Source organism: Heliangelus exortis, chromosome 21, assembly GCF_036169615.1.
Source record: "Heliangelus exortis chromosome 21, bHelExo1.hap1, whole genome shotgun sequence".
Taxonomy (NCBI): Eukaryota; Metazoa; Chordata; class Aves; order Apodiformes; family Trochilidae; genus Heliangelus; species Heliangelus exortis.
Window position 1 is genome coordinate 1,466,255 of NC_092442.1, and position 19,364 is coordinate 1,485,618.

A 19,364-nucleotide genomic window follows, 5' to 3' on the forward strand; every position below is an offset into this window, starting at 1 on the left:
GATGGGATGGGATGGGGAGGGATGGGATGTGGTGGAGTGGGATGGGATGGGATGGGATGGGGAGGGATGGGATGTGGTGGAGTGGGATGGGATGGGATGGCATGGGAGGGGAGGGGATGGGGTGGGATGGGGTGGGAGGGGATGAGGAGGGATGGGATGGGAGGGGTGGGATGGGGTGGAGTTGGATGGGGTGGGATGGGGTGGGATCGGATGGATGGGATGGGGAGGGGGATGGGGATGGGATGGGTGAGGATGGGATGGAGTGAGGATGAGGATGGGGTGGGGTGGATGAAGTGGGGTGGGGTGGAGTTAATAACCACCTGCTGAGGCTCAGTGCCTGCCTTAGCAACACTGCACTGGGTAAACATCTGAAAGTTAATCAGAAACTTCACTAGAAGTCATTATCCAAAGTGGAAAGTCAGTGAAAATTCTTTAATGTAATTTTTTTTTTTAATTTTTGTACCCCATTTAACTGGGCCGTGCAGCAGAACCATGTGATAGGAATGTATGAGGAAGCTGGAAGTTTCCTCTTGCAGTATTTTCTTTTCTCACTAGAGGTCTTCTTAGGGCAGTGCTGCTGTGTGTGCTTTGTGAAAAATCAGTTTAGTATCTGCCTGTAAATGTAAAATTTAATGAATGTAAAATCCATGAAAATTCAGGTATGCACTTTTTGGTTGTTAATCTGGGGGATTTCAGGTCCAGTGCCCAGTCCTCCTGTGTCTGCTGGGAGAGATTTTGGGGCTGGGCATAGCAGGGCCATGTTTGACCTGTGCAGGAGTTGGGTTGAAGGAACCTGAGAATCCCTGAGTCTGCAATAACCTTCCAGATTTCCTTTTTCAGAGATTTGCCCCAGGTCTGGCTGGAGCAGTCACTTCCCATGGTTTTCCTGGGGAAGTTGTTAGCCTGGGAGACTGAAATCCAGATGATTATTTAGTAGAGGAGGTTGGTACCTTAGAAACATGAGATAAAAGCCTTTCCTGGGAATGTGATGGCTTCGTTGTTCTTGTACTTCTCTTCTCCTGAAAATCCTGCAGCATCTCTGGATCCTGAGGGTGATTTTATAGGAGCTGTTGTGTGGCTCAGGGTGGCTGCTCTGTCCCCCTGTCCTCTCTCTGTCACTGCACAGACTCCAGATGGTGACATTTCTGCAGCCTTTGTAGGGATAGAAGTTAGAAACTTCCTGGAAGGTGTTTTTATACAGTTTATTGTGTTTATATTGTTTTATATTGGTTTGATATTGAAGGATTGTTTTTCTGTCAATATTGATCTTTGCTTTTTGGAGTCCTGGGAGAGTTTATTGCTGCAAGAAGCTGTTTGGGGTGGGGAAACTGGTTTGATTAGCACATAAAAAAGGATCTAAATCTAAGGGGGTTCTGGGGGAAGCCTCAGTGAGCTCCCCGTGCTTTTTGCTGGCAGTGGGATTTTTGCTGGCCCTGGGATGCATTTAGGATGTTCTGTGGTGCCATCTGCTGGGTGCTTCCCTGGTGGGTTTCTTTCCACGCTGGTGATTTCCTCATGAAGCCTTGAGCTGCTCTCCACCCCCTTTTCTTTAATTACACCCTGAGGTGTGGGCTTCCCACAGCTTTTTCCCAAATTTTGAGCATCTTCTCAGCAGTTTGAGCTGAGGTGACATTGCTGGGCTGCAGCAGGGCAGGAGGCTGTATGGGGACCTCTGGTCCTCACCTCAGGGAGAGGGAAAAGGGTAAAATATTTGTCACAAACTGCCCTGGGGGGGCAGGCAGGCTTCTGGGGGTGAGCTCTTGTCCCTGAGCCTCCAGGGACTTGTGCTCTGCAGTTGGCAAGAGGAGGGTGGATGAAACCTTTGGCTTCTGTTGGGAGGGAGGAAGGATTCTTCTTTCTCCTTGTGTCCCTGTGCTGTGACACCTCCTCCTTCTCTCTGCTCACCACTGGAGGTCAGAAGGGACAAAAGGACAAAAAAAAAAGGGACAAAAGGACAAAAAAAAGGGGACAAATAGGCAAAAAAAAAAAAGGAACAAAAGGACAAAAAGGGACCTGCCTGTGCTGGAGCAGCAAGCACTGGGAGCTGCTTTGGGACCAGGGAAGGGAGGTGGGGTCATCCAGCAGTTTTATGAGAAATCAGGCATTAAGTTTTCACTCCCTGACAGTTTAAGGCCGTGATCCAAGTGTAGTGTAAACCAGGAAATCCAGGTATCACAGTCTGCTTTATGAATAAAAGGCACAACAAGAAAATGCTTCCTGCTTTCGGCCTCTCAGGCACATTGTGCTGTGGTGAGCATGGCTGAAGTCAGTGGGGTTTGGTTTTTTACCCAGGCAGTGACAGGGTTTTTGCTGTCTGCCCTATTTCCTGATGCATGTCTGGAACAATTCCCTGCTTCCTCAGTGCTCTGCTTGGGTGGTGAGAGGCCTGGATGTCACAGGCACAAGTTACTTGCTGCAAAAGCACAAATATCTCTGTCAGTCAGGTTCCTGTGGCTCTGAAGGTCCTGCCCTTTGGCCACAAGAACCCCCTGGGGAGCTCCAGGCTGGGCACAGAGTGGCAGAAAGGGAGCTGGGAGTCTGGATTGCCAGGAAGCTGAAGAGGAGGCAGCAGTGTGCCCAGGTGGCCAAGAAGGCCAATGGCATCCTGGGCTGGCTCAGGAACAGCGTGGCCAGCAGGTCCAGGGAAGGGATTCTGCCCCTGTGCTCAGCCCTGGGGAGGCCACAGTGTCCAGTTGAGTCCTGTGTCCAGTTCTGGGCCCCTCAGCTCAGGAAGGAGATTGAGGTGCTGGAGCAGGTCCAGAGAAGAGCAAGGAGGCTGGGAAGGGATCCAGCACAAGTCCTGTGAGGAAGGGCTGAGGGAGCTGGGGGTGTTGAGGCTGGAGAAGAGGAGGCTCAGGGGAGACCTCATCACTCTCTACAACTCCCTGAAAGGAGGTTGGAGCCAGGGGGAGGTTGGGCTCTCCTCCCAGGCGGGTATCAGCAAGACAAGAAGCCATGATCTTAAGAATTTTTTCCTAATATCCCACCTAAACCTCCCCTGGCAGAGCTCTAGCTCTGCCAGGGGAGGTTTAGGTGGGATATTAGGAAGAAATTCTCTACAGAGAGGGTGCTCAGCCATTGGAATGGGCTGCCCAGGGAAGGGGTGGATTCTCCATCCCTGGAGATATTTCAAAAGAGCCTGGATGTGGCACTCAGTGCCATGGGCTGGGAACCACGGGGGGAGTGGAGCAAGGGTTGGACTTGATGAGCTCTGAGGTCCCTTCCAACCCAGCCCATTCTAGGATTCCAGGATTCCATGATACAGGAAAGAAGTCCCAGGCTAAGCAGATCACCAGTCAGAGATGCTGATGCAGTCAGGAAGCACATGGCAGCAGGCAGCCTTCAGGAAACCTCCAGGATATGGGAATGATCCACGTTGGCAATTTGATCCTGAAGAGAAGATCTCACTGAATGACACTGAGGTGATGAGTAAAGGGGTTTCAGAGCCTGGGGATGGTTCCTCAGCTTGTTCAAAGAAGACACCAAGTCCTGAGAAAGATCTAAGACAAAAACAACAGAAACTACTTCAGACCCCACAGAAATGCTGGAGCTTCCCTGTCCCATCGTGTTGGGATCCAACCAAGTCCCACACTGCCTTTCAAACCCCTCCCTGCAATTCCCAACCTTGCCCCCCAGCCTTTCCCCACACCTACTTCCACTTCTTTGTCAGAAATAAGGTACCTGAAGCCATGATCACCAAGGGAAGGCCCAGAATGGGTGAGGATGCTCCTACCTTATAAATCTTACATTTCCAGGGACTTTGGGATTGAAACAGGCATGTCAGGGGAAGTATGACACCCCATCAGATTTGCACCATTTTGGCCACCCACAGTGCAGGTGACCTTAGATTCAGCCTTAATAAATCCATATTATTCTGCTCTGAACCTTGTCCCCATCTCACTGCTGGAAATTTTTTATGTGCTTTAGGGAACTTGGTTTTTTTAGCTTTTTTTTTTTTAGCTTTTTTATCTTTTTTTTTTTTATGTGCTTTTTATCTCTGTGTCCTGAGTCTTTTTGCAGCCCCAGGGGTAAAACTGCAGCTGGGGGCAGGGGGAGTGGTGAGGGACAGGGGGAGGGTTTAGGGTTGGGGTGTGATGTCTCAGATGTGATGCAGGTGAGGCTCCTTCATCCCAGGTGGGGACAGTCAAGGAGAGGAGGGGTTTTTCCAGGGGATTAGGGGGAAGAGGCAGGAAAATTGCATATAAGGCTCCACTTGGATTGAAGGGCTGAGGCTGTTCTGGGAGTGAATCAGTGGCTTCTGCAGGAGTTGTGTCCAAATTCTTCATCTTCCAGATTCTAAAACTGAGGATGGCAGCAAAATAAAACATTGCAAAGAGCAGGTGAGTGGATTACTTTATGAATATTCCCAGTTGTTAAGTGTTCCTGAAGAGCTGATAATAATGTTATGGCAAAAGCACATGAATCCAGACCTTTTTTAATTGTGCTGGAAAATCAAGTGTAAAAATTTTGAATTCAAAAGCTGAAATATGAAAGAATGAGAGAGCTGCTGAGGGGTTGAATATTTGAGCTTTTTGGTACTAAAGCAAACTCATAGCCCAATTTTTGGTGGTGCTGTGGGTAGGGTTCCACGTGAGGGTAAGGGGGGTATTTATAGTATTAATAGTAAGGACTTAGGCTCTTGTTGTGGCTGCATCTCTGAGATGATGGAAATCCCATCACTGATGGAGTTGCACAATATTTTTCAGCTCCTGTTGTTTCTGCCCCCCCTCAGCTCCTGCAGTGTGCTGGGAGGATGAAGGGATATATCTGGCAGGGATTTCTAGGCATGTGGTTGGAAAAAGGCTGAAAGGATGAAACTCTGAAGCTTTTGTTAACTTCTGGGGTCCTGTTGTCTCCACTTTACGTGGCTCTCTGAAGCCTTCAGATGCAGTAGCTCATTGCAGAGAGGTGCTTCATCTCCTGCTGGTGGCTAATAAAGGAAAAATACTTAAACATTCTGGCCATTCCTTATCTGCTGTCCTTGTTAAAACAATATAGGTAACAGCAAAACACCAAACATTTGCTCTTTTGGTTTCATTGGTTCATGTGCAAGTATTGCTTTGTTTTTTTCCATTACTCTGTGTAATGCTTCAGTTTGTCAGGATCATTTAAAACAGCTGTGAAGGTTTTCAGTGTTCCCAACAGCTGAAACAAATGCTCACCAAATCAGAATAATGAATCAGTCAAGTGGAAACAGTTTTCACTGTCTGGGAGAAGCCCCTTTTCAAAATAAACTGTATTTCCCATCTGTGAAAGCAGAGGGTGGTGTAGAGCAAGATGTTTATCAGGCAAGTGTGGGTGCTCAGAAATGCCACAGACTGCATCCCAGCTTTTCTCAGTTTAATTGAAAGCTGGGACCCTGTAAAATTATCAAATCCTCATATATAAGGCTGAAACTGAAGTGTCTTCATTTCTGGGGTCGTCAGTGCAGGGTTGTTTGCCAAATGGTTACTGGTTTGTTGCAGTGCACTTTGCAGAAGGATGGGATTTCAACCTTTATTTTCATTGAGAAGCTTGGTTTGTGAGAACTGGTACAAGAAAAGCTGAGGGATGGCTTTGTGGGACAAAAACCTCATGGCAAAAACCCAGCTTCAGGTCTATGGGTGCTTGAGCCACATCCCCATGAGTGCTCTGGCCACGGATGATCTTTCCTTCCCTTCCTGGAAAATTCCCTGGAGAAAGTTTAGTCAGAGTGGTGGGTTTGTCAAAATGATTCAAGGAAATGACTTGAGAGCTGTGAAATTTTCCCAGCTTCATCTTATTGAAACCAGGGGGCTCCTTTCTCCTCTTGGTTTTGCATCAAGTGTTGCAGAAGACAGGAGCAGGAGGGCCACCTGATGCCCCCACGTGCAGATCTGCCTCTGCTGTATAAAATAAAAGTCATTACAATTTATGACTATTTGCACATGGAGCCCTCAGGATGGGTGAGTTCTAAAGAAGAAAAAAACCCCTAAAATTCAAAAATTGCAAAATTCAAGACTTCTTGGAATGGGAAGCAATGGGAAAGGTGCCAGCTCCTAATGTAGCACCAGTCCTGGGCCCCCTGGCCTGCAAAAATTTGAGACTGGAGATGGAACCAGCATACCCCAGGCTACTGGCAAGCAAAATATCATTCCAGACCTGCTGACCTGTTTTGTAATGTATACACAGAGCTGTAAATATTTATATGGAAGGTTTTGTAATGAGAATTGATCAAAAATTAGGAGGTTGAACAATACATTTCAAATAACACATTTCAAATCCTACCCTGAAGATCATGGAAACATGAAAGAGGATTTTTTTTTTCCCTAAACTGCTTTAAATTTACACTCCTCCTTCTCACCAGATGCTTCTCATTAGTCTCTCTGGAGGTCACCAAGGGAGGTCACCCACCAGCATCACCAGTTTGATAAGCAATGAAACTCAGCCCTAAGGATGCAAACTGGCAGAGCTGGCAACTGGGGGGTGAAACTGGGTGGAGAAGCAACACCTCCACTGGAGTCCAGAGCCTGATTCAGTAGGCAGCTTTTCCCCTGGTGACACTGTCTCCTGGGCAACTACAGAGTAGGGAGGAGACAAAAAAATCCTGTATCCAGAACCACAGAGCAATGACTTGAGCCTGGATGTAGGGAAGGTATCAAGGAAAGACTATGAACTAACAGCTGATCAGTCAGGAGCTTCAGGTTCTATTTTGGACTTGTTTCAGCCATTTTGCTTCACTTGGGCTTCCTTCCTGTGAGCTGGAGAATGAGGATGCTTGTGGCAGCCTCTTGGGGATGGAGTGTCTTACTGAGGCTGTCAGATCTCACATCCTGGGTGATGCTCAGTCAACCTCAGCTCTGTTCTTCTCTGCTTTGCTGTTTGCATCTCTGCTGGGCTTCCCTGGCCCCACACAGAATCACAGCACCCAATTTTGAGTCTGTTGCCAGATGGGACCCTCCTCTCTTCCACAGTGGCTGATGTGCAGAATGAAAACTCTTGGGGTTGGTCTGGGGTGTCTGTAGAGCTCGTAGACTGCAAGGGTCACAACTCCATCTGATGCAAGCAGCACTTCCACCTGAATTAAAGATGTGTCAGTCCCAGGGGACAGGCACTAGAGGTGACCCTGCAAGGTTATGTCTCCACCTCATGTCAGCCCAGAGGCTTTGGGAGTTACCAGCAGAGGTTTTAGGCACCAGTGATGATCATCAGCTCAGTGCATCCTTCCTGGCTTTGAACGGAAGACTTTCCAAGGCTGCAGGTGCTTTCTCTTTGTTGCACCCAAGCCCTGATCACTGAGGCTCTTTCCTTTTTCTTTCCAGTAGGCACCTCCAATCCTTCCTACCTTTCTCCAATCAATCAAATTCGCTACCACGTAAATCCAGGTGTGCTTAGGGAGCTCCTCCTTTCCAGAGACCGGGCTGCGAGGAAATCAGCTCTGTCGAGCAATTATCTTTTTTTTTTTTTTTTTTTCATTTTTGCCTTTTTTTTTTTTTTTTTTTTTTTTTTTTTTTTTTTTTTTTTTTTTTAAGGGTTGCTAAGAGCGCGCTGTCTTTCCACCCTCCCACCCGGCTTCCGGCGGCGCCGGGGTCCGGCAACCAGGAGGATTTCAGCGCGGGGCTGCCCCTTTGTTCGTGCGGGCCCCCCCCTGCCCGTGCGGGCGGCGGCCGTGAAACCGGGACCGAACCCCCGGTACCGGCACAGCCGCCGAGCTCCCGCCTCCTCCCCTCCCTCCATCCCTCCCTCATCCCTCCCTCCTTCCCTCCCGCCTCCTTCCCGGCTCGGCCCTGCCGCGGCCGCGCAGGGAGTGGCCGTGCGGCCGCCTGCCAGGGGCTGCAGCCTGCGGAGGATCCCGCTCCGCACCCCCGCGGGCTGTGAGAGGGTAAGGGGGGGGAATAGCGGGGAGGGGAGCGGGACAGCCCCGGGGGGAGCCCACCCCATCCCGGCAACAAAGGAGGAGAGGGGGGGTGGGTGGGTGGGTGGAGGTCGTGCGGGAGAAGCCCGGTGGTGATGCGGGTGTCAGGCGCTGTCAGTGCGGGGGTCGGGGCAGCAGCTTTGTCCCTGCCCGCTGCTTGCGGGGATGTGCGGGAGCCGGGGCAGCCCCGGGCTGGGGGTTGTGCGGGGCTGACACCCACCTGCGGGACACAGCGGGGATCTGGAGGGACACCCACGGGTGACACAGGGCGAGGGGGCTGGGGAAGCAGGGCCCGGGGATGGGTGCGGGTGGCAGCTGCGGTTCCGCGGTGCCGAGCGAGGTTTCGGGTTGGGAACGAGAGGGAAATTCTCTTTTGTCTCTCGGAAGCTTGAGCTGGGTCTGCTCTCTGGATTTTTTGTTCTTTAATGATCCGGATGTCGACGTTAAGCACACGTTTGATGATGATGGGGGGGGGTTGTCTGTAGCAAGGAGCTGCTGAAGAAAGCCCGGGTGGTTCGGGTGCCGCTGGCTCTGGGGATGTCGGGGTGGACCGAGCACATCCCTGCCCCTTGCATCTCCCGAGAGCAACCAGCAAAGCGTCTGTTGGGGGATGCAGGGATTGAGGCCCCAGGGATGCAGGCGCTGTTATCTCCAGGGGACCCGGGCAGGCTGCAGCCGCGTTTGGGAGGTGGTGGGAGACAAAGCCCTGTGTCAGCACTGACTCTTTATTTGCTGCTCCGTTGAGCATCAGTCTCCTAGGCCTGCGAGCCTTGTCTGAGGAACTCATCCTGCTGCAATGGATGTCAGGTTTCACCAGCCCATTCCTTGCTGGAAGTGTTTCCTTGAGGGTGACTTGCAATTTGAGAAACATCAGGAGGTGTTTGAACAGGGAGATATTTGGGGTGCCTGGCCAGGCTTGCTGGGCTTGGCCTCTGCCCTGTGTAGCTGCCCTGCAGTGTCCTTGACCCAGCAGAGCTGCCACGGAGCCCCTTTCATCAGCACAGCTCCTGCCCCTCCATAGCTGGGCAGGTGATGGTTTAGATGTGGTGCCACTGCTTGTTCTTAAACTTGGGTCTGGATTTTGGCAGGTGAATGAAATACCTGCCTGCTCTTACAGCCTGCCAGGGCTAGGAAGGAGGAGAGAAATCTGCATCAAACAGCTGTGTTCTCACCAAAAAAAAAAAAAGAAAAAAAAAAGTGTCACCGTGGCTGCCAGAAATCAGGGAGAGTACAGAACTTCAAAGGCTCAGCTCTGAGACAAGCCACAGATTAAAACCTTAGCACCAGCCATTACAGGCACATCAGAGAGAAGCTGTGCTGGAACCAGTCTGGCATCTCAGGAGCATTTCTGGGGGGCCTGCCTTGAGCTAAGAGAAAAACCTGTGTGTTTCAGGAGATGCTCTTGTCAGAAACATGAAGTGTGTCATCTGCCGAGGCCAAGGCTTGCTATGTGCCACCTCTGGCCTTGGACATTGCCATGATTTGCCTGGGAGGTACCCACTGGTGCTTTTGCTTTGGCAGAAGAAACAAGGAAGAACCCAAAGGGGAATTTTCCAGTGTCTTAGGGGTGCAGCTGTGTAAGGTTTCTGTGCCAGTTCTTCTTCCCTTATGCTTCTAGGTAGTTAAAATGGGTAAGGGCACAGTTCTTCCTCCTGACTGAAGTTGTGGGTTTTGTTTATCAGTATGAAACTCAGAGAAATTGATAAATTGGTAGGAGAGTCATAAGTGGAGAGGACAAGGCAATCTATAAAGCAATTTCTATCCCTCAGATGGTATCAGTACCACTTTGCAGGGTGTATACAGCACATGGCAAGGTTTAGGTGTTTTTAAAGCTCTAGGGAAGTCCAAGTATACCTAGCAAGAGCTGCAAATTACTTGTTGCTAACCTACACTGGACACTTATTTACTTATTTTTAGAAGTATCTATAGGTTATTTGTAGGTAGTTCTATTTTTTGGTAAATTTTATAAATACCTTGTGGCTCATTTCCCTCCCTTCCACATCCTGAGGGTTCTTGTACAAGAATGACCAAGGAAATTGCTGATATGGGGTGACAAAGCTGCTTTGTTGCTGAGTTCAAGACATCCAGCAATCTCTTGCTCTTGTCCTTTTATTGCTGTTTTGTGATATTTACAGCAGAATTTCAGGTCCTGTTCACCTGGGAGAGCACATTGCCTGATAGTACTGGGGATGTCAAACCCCAGCAAGACTGGGACATTGTTTTCCTAGTAATTTTTTTTTTTTTTTTTTTTTTTTTGGGTAACAACTAAATTAGATGCTTAATGAAGAGGACAGACTGTCCAAGGTCTCTCTAGAAGCTCAGGTTTGAGAAAAGAATTGGGCTTGATCTCCCCAAGTCTTCCTCTAACCCTGCATTCTCTGTGTTTGTCCTTCCCATCCCACGGGAAAGCTCCCAGCTCTGTGACAGATCCTGACAGGGAAGCTGCTCAGTGCATCCATGTACAAAGTCTCTTTCTGTCCCCTTGGAGCATTTCCCTGTCTGCTGAGAGAACCCTGTGTGCTCTGTTTGTCTCTCTTGGACTTTGTGGAACTGCAGTGCAGGACAAAGCAAATTCCCTTTCCTCCTTGCTGGGTTTAATTTCTTGCTCTTTTATTCTTGTGCATGAGCTCTGGCTGGTAGCTGCTTGGGGAAAACTGACTTCATTGCCTCTGACTCTGAGCCTGGCACCTTAAACTCAGAGTTACTGCTATTGCTCCAAAAAAAGTCAAAGAAACCCAATTAAAACCAACCAAACAGAAAACAAGCAAAGCCAAACAAACAAAGCAAAACAAACCAACAACAATAAAAAAAAACAACCCCCAAAAAACCAAACCCACAGTATTTTTGCATCAGACTTTTGGGGATTCATTCCTGTGCAGTGGCATAGTTTTTATCTCCCAAATAAGTGAAATTGTGTCTATAAAATAACAAGGGTTGTTTCAGATGCAGCATGAACAAAGAAAGGTGTGTGAAGAGGTAAAAACATGATTATATTTTGTTGTCACAGTTTAGGTTTGGGTTTGTTTTTTTTAACTTCAGTATTATGGAAAAAAATACAATACTGACTTGCACAGGCACTGGAATTAGGTGGTACTTTCAGTGTTCTATTTTTATTATTCTGATGGTACAGAATATATTATTTTATTATTCTGATTTATTATTTTTTTATTATTCTGGTGATACAACCTGGATAGTTGTAAGGAAGGGTAGCACAGGCTGGTCAAGTGCCCTGCTGTGAATTCTGAGCCAGCCATGATATCCCATTTCCTTCTCCCTGTCTGTCCTGAAGCACAGAGGGAATCTGAAGTTTGTTTGGTTTATTTTTGAGAGTTAATGTTCTGAACTCTGACTCTCTTGATAACTCTGCAGAAAGCCAAATGATTAGTTTTGGAAAATATTTATACTCTGTGTCTATAAGCACTACAGAAAGACTTCTCAAACCCTTTGATGTGTTGGTATTCAAAGAGAGACTGATGTCTAATGGATTCAGGCAACTTTTCATCTGTGTTGCTGTTTTTTGAGTAATCTTGAACAATCTTTTCCATCTCTGCCTTTTTTTCTCAGGTGCAGAAGGGGTGAGGGAGTTCTGACCCCCTTTGAAATCTGTCAATGAAATGCTCTGTGGGTGTTGGATATTTGGATTTTGGAACTCTAATCACTTTTTGGTGTTTTTTTTTTTTTTTTTAACCCCGTGCTCCCCACCAGAGTTCCTTTAAAAAGATAATGCAAATAAAATTGTATTGTTTGTGTGAGAGCTCTTGGTCAGAACTGATCCTGTTGTATCTTGGGCAACATGCAGTAGGCAGGGTGCACTAAAGGCTACGTGGATATTGGTTACCCTGCCAGGACCTCCCAAATATTAGGGAAGTCATAAATGTCAGGGGGTCATCTCATCCATCTGACTGGCCTCAGTCATTTAAGGCAAAGTGTTGAATATTTTGTTTTATTTTTTAAAGTTTCTACAGCTCTCCAGACAGTCTAGCCCCGTGTGAGATAGAACTGGGTAGTGTGTGTGCCTTCCCCTCTGTTCTAGTGGTTGTCCTTGTTATTTTAGGTGTCTTCCTCTTATTCTAAAAAGGTGTTTCACTGCCAAAACCAGCACAATTTCTTTCACAGCCTAAAGTTCTGCTGCACAGCTTGTGGAGGAGCAGAGGAAGCTTCCAAACCAGAGCACCAACTTCTGCCATAGTCCCTAACAAAGGCTTTCTCTGGCTGCTCTGTTCTTTTTCTTCCTTTGACATTTTCTTCCCCCCTCCCCTTTATCTTGCATCATGCTCTGAAAACTTCTGTGTCTGCCAATTAGTGCTGGGAACTTTTCAGCAATCCTGACAGGCCCCAAAGCAGCTGCCTCTTGAAACAAGCAGCACTTTCCCATCCTTTTCCCATATCCTTTGCAAATATTCCCATTTGTGGCCTGTGAGCACATCCCCTGGGTGTCCCTGGCTGGGGAACAAACCTCCCTAGAAAAAAGAGGCTGGAAGACATGGAGAGGCACTTGAGGGATTTTAATGGGCTTTTTAGCCTCATGTTTGGCTGTCATATATTGTGTTTTATAGCACCTCAGGGGCTCTCACCAGCCTTCCACGTGAAGCCTGTGCTGGTGGTGATGGAGGCTGCTCCTTAGCTATATTTAGTGTTTTAGAACTGAGAATCCTTGCTGTGCAAACTGGAGTAGGTCACTCTGCAACCTTGAATAAGTGTTGGGTTTGGGTTTTTTTCCTCTCTGGACTCCTGTTTCCCAGCTGGGAAGTTTGGGATGTTGTAGGTAGTGACCGATTGCTGTTCCTGATGGAGATTTGGTGGTGGACAACGTGGCACAAAAAGGCAGAGTTGTGTGGAATGTGCTGCTGAGCAGGGGAAGCTCAAATAAAGCAGTTTTGCTTTATTTGCAGTTTGTATTTTACACATTAATTTCTCCAGGCTTTGATTGGGGTCAGAGAATCACAGAATGTCAGATGGGAAGGGCCCTCAAGGATCATCTGGTCCAGCCCTTCTAATATTATTGTTCATATGAGATGTCTCAGCACCCCATCAAGCTGAGATAAAAAATTTTCATTGTGGGGGAATCCACCACTTTCCCTGGGAGACAATTCCAAGGTCTACCTGTCCTCAGAGTGAAAAATTTTCCTCTCGTGTTCAATCAGAATCTCCAGAAAAGTAGCTTTTTGAGCTTGATAAATCTCTTCCATAGGCAAAATAAAAGTTTATATGTATAAAACATTTATAGTAAATATATGTTTGTGTATATAATTATATATATGTAGAATACATATATATTCTACATATATATGGATAAATATTTCTAGTAAATGATCCTGTCAATAAGCAGTGCCTCCTGCAAGCTTAATCTTGATGTCTCTGAAGCATCTGCAAGCACTTTTTCACTTTTTATCTCTGAAACACAGTGGCTAAATGGTAGGAAGGTGTGAGATCACTCCAGCCCAGTGACATGAGAATGTCAAGGTCAAATGGGGCTTTTGGGGGGTGCTATGGTTCAGGTTTATGGAGTGGTATGATATACTCTGCCTTAGGCTGCTGGAAACATTGATTGACATTGTTAGAAAAATTGATAACTTGATTTTTGCTCTTTTATAGTTGAAGCAGGACCAGGGTGTGTTAAGAGAGCTTTCTGTGTCGTGCTGTGTTCAGGCTGCTGCTGGTAACTGCTTGGCTGGAGGAGATTCTATCTTCATCTCTGGACAAAGTTTTGTTCATGGTATTGTCTGCATTAGAGGAGAGATTGATGGCACTTGGGATATGAAAACAACCCCTTTCTTTAAGCAGTGAAGGAGCAGAGCCAGGGACATGGTTGTAAAGTGGTGTAAGGCTCTGGCTAGAACATGGAATGCTGTGGGACTCCAGGAATATTGTGGGTTTATCCATGGATTGCCAGGAAGCTGAAGAGGAGCCAGCAGTGTGCCCAGGTGGCCAAGAAGGCCAATGGCATCCTGGGCTGGCTCAGGAACAGCGTGGCCAGCAGGTCCAGGGAAGGGATTCTGCCCCTGTGCTCAGCCCTGGGGAGGCCACAGCTTGAGTCCTGTGTCCAGTTCTGGGCCCCTCAGCTCAGGAAGGAGATTGAGGTGCTGGAGCAGGTCCAGAGAAGAGCAAGGAGGCTGGGAAGGGATCCAGCACAAGTCCTGTGAGGAAGGGCTGAGGGAGCTGGGGGTGTTGAGGATGGAGAAGAGGAGGCTCAGGGGAGACCTCATCACTCTCTCCAACTCCCTGAAAGGAGGTTGGAGCCAGGGGGGGGTTGGGCAGATATCAGTGGGACAAGAGGGCATGGACTAAAGAATTTTTTCCTAATATCCAACCCAAACCTCCCCTGGCAGAGCTTCAGCTGAAGGAGGTTTGGGTTGGATATTAGGAAAGAATTCTTTGCAGAGAGGGTGCTCAGCCATTGGAATGGGCTGCCCAGGGAAGGGGTGGATTCTCCATCCCTGGAGATATTTCCAAAGAGCCTGGATGTGGCACTCAGTGCCATGGGCTGGGAACCACGGGGGGAGTGGAGCAAGGGTTGGACTTGATGAGCTCTGAGGTCCTTTCCAACCCAGCCCATTCTATGATTCTATCTCTCCTGCCTACCTGTGTCCTTGCCATCCTCACCCCATCTGCATGGCTCTGATCTCTCAAGAGATCCAGAATGTGAAATCTCATTTTGGTACCAATTCATCCAGCCAGACCTGTTCCTTTTGGCATCTCTATGTCAAGCACTGATGTTTCCCAGTGGTGTGGGAGAGATGGAAATGCTGATTAAAACCAGGCTGTGGGGCAGCACAGCTCTTGCCAGGTGCTCTGGTACTTCTGGAAGCCCTTCTCACAGGTGTGTGGCCCATGCTGTGACAACCTCTCTTGTCCTGGCAGAGCACAGGTGAGCATGTTCAGTCTCCACACCTGTTCTGCAGTCTGCCTCTGTTTTTTTTTCCTCTTTTTCTCTCCTCGGAAGCAGTAATCTCTAACCTCCTCTGGTATGTTGTACTAGGTAGCCATCCCCTGGTGCTGGTGTGGTACAACCTAGAGCTGGGTTCTGCTTCTCTACATCTGGTGCAACCCAAAGGAAATGATATCCCTGCCAGGTAGATGGTAAGGTGTGGGTGAAAGGAGCCATGAGGCAGGAGGGAATATCACAAAATCCAATTTCATCTCGAGAGCTTTCCATAAAGATGAAGTTTGTGGTCATGGATAGGGATGTAATTTGCCTGGCAGTTATGTTCCTTCCAGTACTGTGAGGTTCGTGAGCTGTCTGGACTCCTGGTTTCTCTAAACACCTTTGTACTGGGGTTGCAGGTGGTAAAGTAGGAAACTTAAAGCACTCCTGGCCTCAAGTCCACTTTCCAGATGAATGCTTTCCCTGTCTCCACCTCTGGCTATGGTGGGAGCTGTGTTGGTGACAGCTGAGGGCTGAGGAAATTGCAGAGTTTGTAGAGAGGCTCAGGAGAAAGCAGGAATTTGTGCACATAGCCAGGAATCAGCTTCTGAAGAGGGAGCTGAGTGCAGGCTGCTGGATCAGGAGGATGCTCCAGGGATCAGCTGCTCCCAGCATTGCTCTGATGGGAAGCAGGATGCTCGGGTGGGGGGAGATGGGGCTCACCCAGTGCCTTGGTGCTGAGGGGAGGGTGGGTTTGCTCCTCAATTTTGGTGACCTCAGGTCTGTCAGTACCAGTACCAGTGGCTGTAAGCTGATCTCTCCATCTATCCTGATCTGCTGTTCCCAAGCTTGGTACCATTCTTATCCCTCTCTGTGGCAGGAGATAATTGACCACTGTGGAAGAAGCAAGCAGGAATCCTGCCCATCAGTGCTGTGTTTCCTGGTCTGCATTTCCTTTTCAGCTGTTGTATCTCAGCATCCTCTTAAGAGTCAGGGTGTGCAGGTGGGCTTAGTTATTTTCCCACCTTTTGGGAAAATTTTTTTGGAAAATCTGGAGAAGATTTTTCTTCTCCAGAGTCCCAGAGGTACCTGGGGTGTCCAAGTTGCCTTGTTTGAAGGACTGAGATGATGTTAGTGCAGGTGGTGTAGAGTTGGTCTGAGGTCTGATGAGACCTCACCTGGCTGGCAACATGCAGTTTGGGTTGCATGTGTCTGAAACAGTCTGAATTCAAGGGATGGAGGTTTAGAGGTCTCCTGAGATGAACCAGGGAATGGTGAGACCAATACTCAAGCCCCGTCAAAGGAGAGGGCTTCAAATGATAGCATGAAGGTTGTCCTTATGTGTCCCTATGTGGGCAGAAGGTTGGTTTGGATAAATCTGACTAAACTGCTGGAGCAGTTTCAGTGGCAAGCCCAGTGTGTCCCAAAGTATTTTCTGTTGCCCCAGAAACATGTTGCTTTCCACTCTTATTTGCATTGCTTTTATTGGTATCATCTGCAAGTTTAAACTGGGAGGACTGCACTGCCATCAGACAGGCTGTCATAACACTGCACCCAACAGCAAAACAAAATTTCTCCTTTCAAACAAACTGAAATGTGCGAGGAGAAAGGGAAGAAGCTTGCAAGATGAGTTATTTCCTGTTTTCAGCTCTTTTTTGCTCCAGCCTTTCAGTTCTGGTCCGCAAACCAAGGCTGGCCTGCACCTTCATTGCAGGTGCTGGTTGGGGAAAAATCAGGGAGTGAAGGGACTTGGGTTCTGTTTTGGTTTCATAATCCAAGTTCAGGGCAGCCTTTAGGTTACAGAAGCACACAAATCAAAATCTGTACAGTAACCTGAGCTCCAGTGAGGAACAGATGAAGTGCCAGGGTGAGCCTTAATGTCACATTAAATCAAAACAGTCCAAAGCCAGGAAGTTCCAAGCGTTCAGATCCTTGTGCAGTTGTGCACAGGGTGTGTGGCACGGCTGAGTTATTGTGTAGCTCATATTTAAATAAAGAAAATGTTCCTCCAATAGCAGAATCCCAAGCCCTGGTAATGCATTTATCCTCTGCCATTGTCTCTGCCTGCTCTGCTCATGTTTCTTTTCCAGATGCTGCTCATGACAAGTAACACTTTCTGTGAGTAAGAAGCTTGGATTTTGTCAGGGAATTGAAAAGAAACTTTTTCTGGAATGGAGCAGCTCTTGGGTCAAGTCTGAGCTGACCTGGAGGACAGCAGTTCTGAAAGCTCTGGGTTTTGTTCCTTCCCAGGTCAGCCATGCAGTTTTGGTGTCATTCCCCTGGACATTCCTGTAGGGACACTGTCCCCTGTCCCAGGGCTTAGCTCCAGGGAGCAGCAAATCCAAGACTATCCTTGGGATTTTCCCCACTAATTAAGAGTTTTGCTCTGCAATTAGTGCAGAATTGTTGCAACAAACATGTCAGTCCTCAGGAGCTGAGCTCATCACCCATAATGACTCCTTAGTTTGTATATGATGACTTCCTTGAATGTGGTTTTTTTACCCCCCCTTTGCCTCAGGTTTTGCATTGTGGTTTTTAGTTAGAGTGCACTGGGATGGTTGTGCCCATTCTTCCTTTAATAGCTGTTGTTTTATAACTGGATCACAGGGTGATTAGTCTAGCATAGTCATTAGAAGTGATTTCAAAAACACCTAAATTTTTAAATAAAAGGCCTCTAGGCTTTCCCTTTGCATTCTGTGTTACATATTACAAATCTTGAGTGAAGAAGAAAACTTTTGAAGCTGTTAATCTTTCAGAGGTGAGGTGGGGAATATGGAGTAGCAAGAAGAGTTTTATGGCTGGAGAACCCAGGTGAATGTTGCAAAAACCAAAAACCTGATGGCTGATGGAGGATCTTGGCATTCCCTGTTTTTTTCCCTGGGTGGAGCTGAATCCAGTGCCCTCTTTCCTTTCATCCCTGAAATATTCCACCTCCATTCCCTCTATGGGAGAAGGGAAGGTTTTCTTGGGAGAGGAGTCTGCCTTTAATTAAGAATGAACTTCTCTTATTTCCTTTATACTTCAATTAAGTGGAAGGATTTAATCCAGATCTGCCACCCACGTGCTCCAGCAATGAGTTTCTGATTGCTTGTGGGAAGGGAAAACTAATGGAAGAAGTGAGCAGGCAGTGGTATCATTCCCTTGGATTGGATCATCTGAAGGAATTAAAAGATAAAATTGCCTGTTCTCAACATAATCCTTGTCTGTTAGCAAAGAGTTTGGTGTTAGCAGATCCCTTCTCTGTGCTGATCAGATTAATTTCCTGTCCCTTTTGCAGACTGACCTTTGGATTTTAATTTCAAGGCAATTCAACATTCAAATAAAGAAATTACAACTCCAATTCCCTACCCTGTCTCTGCAGCCTGACCCACAATGCAGAAGCAGGAGCCTGGGACACCACATCTGTGCCCATCCTGGTCTCTGGACCTCTAGGAGATGGAGCTTTATGGCTTGAAAATTCCATTTTCAAGGAAAGATGCAGAAAAGCTTGAAAATATGAAATGGGTGCAACCAAATGCTCAGAAACAAGAAACAAAGTTAAAAAAAAATAAAAATACCACCACGATATCTTTGGGCCAGCAAGGGTTTTGTGTAAAGACTGATAAATGTAATTGCTCTAAAAAACTTTTTGCCATTATTCTGTGTGCTTATTGTTGAAGCAAGTGCAGAACTCCTCCAGCAAACAATGGGACAAATTATTCCCTAGCATTTGGTTTTGCAGGAGATCCTGATCTTCAGATGTTGTTTCCAGCATTTACAGTGGAAAAAGGAATTGCTGGGAAAGGCAATCCTGGGTCTTGTGGGGAGCAGGGGTTGTTTCAGGCTGTGCAAATGTTGATTTATTCTTCTCCAGAGTCCCAGAGGTACCTGGGGTGTCCAAACCCAGAAACCTCCTGGAGGCTCTGTACTCCTGAAATACAAAACCAGAACATGGGTAGAAAATTAAGTTCCTGCTTTTATGTTTAATTAATTATGTTTAATATGTTTAATTTCCTGTTTAATGTTAATGTCCTCAACACACATGTAGAAGCTGTGTTGAAACCAAAGTGCTGGTGAACCTTTCCAAGCAGTGTGGGGTTATTTTTCTTTCCTGTAGAGGATGGGGAGTTATCTTCCAAGAGTAAAATTTCCACTGCTCAGTGTTGGGGTGGCTGTTGTTGCATGGTCAGAGCAGTTGCTGACAATTCCTGCTCTTTCCAAGCTGTGTCTTGGAGCTTGTTTTCCAAGCTCCAGCTCTGATGCTGCAGATTCAGCCCCCCCAGCACATTTTGGGGTAGCTCTGAAAGCAGCTGAAGCTTTCCTTGCATCCCAAGCCCTGGTGCTTCTCATCCTTAGTATCACCACAAGAAGAGCTGGGGTAGTGTTCTAAATAGTGGCACAAAAAATTGCTTCTCAAAAGATTGTCTCAGATGCAAGTAGGTAAAAACTGGAAAATTTCATCATGCAAACGTTTCCTCATTTAAATAATTGTCTGTGAAGTCGCTGATTATTTTCACGAGTCCAGATTTTTTTTTTAAAAAAACTGTTTTATTGCTTCTCTGCTTTTTTTCTCATTAACCTTCCATACAACTTGATAACCTTGATTTCCTTCAGGCTGACAGCTAGCTACTGTTCTTTGCTTTTTTT

General features: G+C 47.2%; 1 protein-coding gene across 2 annotated transcripts in view; it reads left to right on the forward strand.

The window, feature by feature from the left end:
* The first annotated feature begins 7,467 nt into the window (after positions 1-7,467).
* CLIP2 (CAP-Gly domain containing linker protein 2) overlaps positions 7,468-19,364 on the forward strand; it is a 77,729-nt gene continuing 65,832 nt past the window's right edge. The window contains exon 1 of one of the 2 annotated variants that reach the window (XM_071764945.1): positions 7,468-7,840. The gene's annotated coding sequence lies outside the window, so the exon portion shown is untranslated. The remainder of the gene's footprint in view (positions 7,841-19,364) is intronic. The other variant, XM_071764946.1, reaches the window with a different exon arrangement.